At 40.1% G+C, this 3,942-nt stretch overlaps 1 protein-coding gene across 1 annotated transcript in view; it reads right to left on the bottom strand.

Moving 5' to 3' along the window:
- The window catches only part of IL31RA (interleukin 31 receptor A), a 128,908-nt gene that overhangs the window by 50,176 nt on the left and 74,790 nt on the right, over positions 1 to 3,942 (bottom strand). The gene's annotated exons all lie outside the window — the stretch shown is intronic.

Genomic DNA, 3,942 nt, shown 5'->3' with positions numbered 1-3,942 from the left:
TTATTTTTAAACGCAGTGGTGGGCAAACCATAGCCTGCAGGTCAAAAATAGCCCAACTCTTGTTCTTGTATGGCCCCCAGGCTAAAAATTATTTTTATATTGTTAAATGGTTAAAAAAAAAATAAAACAAAAAAGAACACTTTGGGGCATGTGTAATTATGTGAAATTTGACTGCAGTGTTCATAAATAAGATTTTATTAGAAAAGTCACGCCCATTGTTTTACATATTGTCTATAGCAGTTTTCACATTACAACAGTAGTGTTGAATAGTTTTGACAGAGACTGATCTCCTTCTACATATTACTATATTCACTATCTGGCCCTTTACAGAAGTTTGCTAACCCCCGTTTGAAAGCATCTCTCTGACATAGGTCCTTGTTGCTGTATCAGTGACGCAAAGAATATTGTTTACTTTTTCCCTTTCTTCCATTGTAAAGCATAAAGTGGATTTCCCTTACAACATAAGATCTGTGTTTGAAAAAACAAAACGAAAAACTTGGAACCACAGGCTCTCTTTTTTAAATGGAAAAGACTAAAGATCATCTTACAATGGTTCCCAGTGTGGGTCCCCTTATTCCTAGGGGAACAAGAAGGAAATAATGGATTTCATGAGCTACATTCAAAATTAAAAAAAAATTCTCCACATACTTGCTAGAACAACAAGATTTGGGCTATAATGATAACAAAAGATTATTAAATTTTTATTCTAATCAAAAGGGATGCTTGAGGTTGTGGGAAAAAATGGGGACTCACTGTCCTGTACTATACTATTTGACAGGGTCACATAGCAAATTAGTGGCAGACTGCGGTAAATCACCTCTTAGTTCTGGGTTTATAATCCTACTTACTATACCAGGATCCAGGGAAAATGAACAGTTTTATAACACATTGTGGAAAGAGGAAGGGTATAGTTGAATATGGTAAATGAACAGATTTTTCTACTGTGCTTGTAACTGGTGACTGATCTCAGCCAAGTGGGAACTCCAAGAGGAGGTCATCAGGTGGCTATACCTCCCCTCCCTCTGCAGCCACAGATCCCGTCCTCATGGCTGCAAGTAGCCAAGATGCCACCCAGCCACAGGATGTACACAGTGGTCACCCAGAAGGTATAACTGAGAAAAGTTTTACTTCGTAAATGATGTGAATCATGAACGAGTCAGGAGCCTCTGTCTCCTCCCCTTACCCCCGCTGGTAAAACACAAGCTCTGTACTTACTAAGTTCTCTTAACCGTGTACTGGGTATGACTGGTTTCCTTCCCCGGACTCCAAGTGCAAGTTAAATTTTTCCTATAGTAGTACACGCAAGAAATGTTCTCCGGCTTAGCTGGCAGAGCTAAATAAATTTTTAAAAAACACACAAACACAGACACAACAATTTCAGTACACGATAAATATTGCCAGCATTGAACATTTTAATGAAAATAGGCTGATCAAGAAAAAGATTTGTTGGTTAGTTGCTAGGTATAATAGGTTCTCCTAATTACAGATTCATGGAGAAAATCTAACTCTATTGCTCCAATTATTCCCTTAGAAGAGCTAGATTTCTACTTGTGAATTAGAATAAAATCTTAAGTCCCCCCAGCTGACTTAATGGACCCCTTCTTGGCCAACGGAGCCCCAGAAAAACCCTAAAGCTGAGTTGCTGGCCATGAGAAGGGAGGTCAGACATGCCTCATAATGACCCCTCCCTTTTTGGAGATATTCTTTGTAACAATAAGATACTAAATCATTAATAGGCCTAAAGCTATGCAAGACAAAGCCTGAACCACACCTACAGGCCATGTATATACTTAACAGATGAACGGATCACTCAAGTTCTGGTAAATGTCTGGTGGCTTGTCTCTGATTAACAGACATCCTTACCTTAAGTGAAAACATTCAAAGCCCTTAGACAAAGCTTCATTTCTTTAACCAATTACAAATCAAAGAATATTTAAACCCACATATAACCTGTAAGCCCACCACCACCACCACCACCACCACCCTACCACCCCACTTCTGCTTTGAGATGTCCTGCCTTTTTGGGCCAAATCAATGTACACCCCCTTGTATTGACTTAGGGTCTTACATGTAATTCCTGTCTCCATGAATATATAAAACCAAACTACAACCCAGCTACTGTGGACACATTTTCTCAGGACCTCTTGAGGCCATGTGCTCTGGGCTGATCACACACATTCAGCTCAGAATAAACCTTTTTAAGTTATTTTACCGAGTTTGGGGTTTTTCTCCATTAATATACTTTTTTTTTTTTTCCTGAGACAGAGTCTTACTTTCTTGCCCAGGATAGAGTGCCATGGCATCAGCCTAGCTCACAGCAACCTCAAACTCCTAGGCTCAAGAGATCCTCCTGCCTCGCCTCCCGGGTAGCTGGGACTACAGGCATGCGCCACCATGCCCGGCTAGTTTTTTCTATATATTTTTAGTTGTCCAGATCATTTCTTTCTATTTTTAGTAGAGACGGGGTCTTGCTCTTGCTCAGGCTGGTTTCGAACTCCTGAGCTCAAACAATCCACCCGCCTCGGCCTCCCAGAGAGCTAGGATTACAGGCGTGAGCCACCGCGCCCGGCCGGGGCTGTTTCCTATTAATACTACAGCATAAACAACTTTCCCTGACTAATATAAAGATAGATTGCCTGCTCTGAAAATCCAGAATTCTAAGACTTGAGGGAGGAATTTAATAGGGAGTTTTTGCTAGTCTTCTCCTATGTCCCCATGATGCTCTCATTTTGCATATGATTATTTAAGATTCATTTTATTACAGATTAGGAGGTTAGGGGGAACTGGAATAAAAACGAACCAAATCAGCAGTGTTGGACTTCACTTCTTTCTTGCTTCACTTCACCACTTCTAGCCTCAGTTACCTGGAGGAATGCCACACATCTGAACTGCCTGGACTTCACCTAACAGAACTGCCATGGCTGGCAGAGCCCACACTCCTATTGCCCTGTCTTTCTCCTTGTTGGCACCCAGTGTGCCTATTTTAAGTCCTATTGGACTCTACATTAGAGGACAGTCACAAATACCAGTAAAGTTGTGATAGAGCAATGGACACTTCACTTCTGTTACATTTTTTCCCCCAAAACCCAGGAGTACTGGCCAGTACTCCCCAAGACTATAAAGGTCACAAATAATAGGAAAGACTACGAAACTGTCACAGACCAGCAGAAATTAGGGAGACATGACAATTCAATGCAATATGGTACCTTGAATTGGATCCTGGAACAGAAAGAGGTCATTAATGCGAAATACTAGTGAAATACAAATGAAATTTGGAATTTAGTCAAAAGTAATGTGCCAACATCAGTTTCTTTGTATTGGCAAATGTATTATGGTATTATGAGATATTAACAATGGGGAAACTGGATGAGAGCTACAGAGGAATTCGCTATACCATTTTCACAATTTTTCTGTAAATCTAAAATTATTCAAAAATAGAATTTTTATTTTTAAAAAACAGATAACTAAAGGCTAGGTTTGCCAGTCCCTCCATCCATCTTTCCCCACACCCTCAAAACAAACAAACAAAAACCAAACAAAAAACCCTAATATACTCTTAGTTCTAGAAATAAGGGGAAGTATTCATTAACTTTCCTCTGAGGAAGACTGGGAGAATGTTCTTGTTTATCAGAGAATTTCCCATATGCAAGAGGAGCATTTTCAAAATTAAAAAGACGTTCTCAGTCTTCCTCTTTCCCTCTACGGTGTATCACTCTGGTGCTGTTTCAAAGTTAGTGTTTTGGAAAGTACCTTGACATAGAAGAAGAGCAAGGCTGAGCAGGTCCAAGGGGAGGATATTCTAGATGGGAAGAGTGGAGGAAATTGGAGTCATTTTGTGGGACATGGTATATGTACAGGTGAGGAAAAGAGAAGAAAACAAAGACAAAAGATAGAAAAAGACAAGTTGAGGGAAAGGTGACTTGACAGGAGCCATGAAGCATG

This window comes from Propithecus coquereli, unplaced genomic scaffold (genome assembly GCF_000956105.1).
Source record: "Propithecus coquereli isolate 6110/MARCELLA unplaced genomic scaffold, Pcoq_1.0 Scaffold47, whole genome shotgun sequence".
Taxonomy (NCBI): Eukaryota; Metazoa; Chordata; class Mammalia; order Primates; family Indriidae; genus Propithecus; species Propithecus coquereli.
The sequence above is the reverse complement of the archived record's forward strand: the minus strand, read 5'-3'. Positions and strand labels throughout refer to the sequence as shown.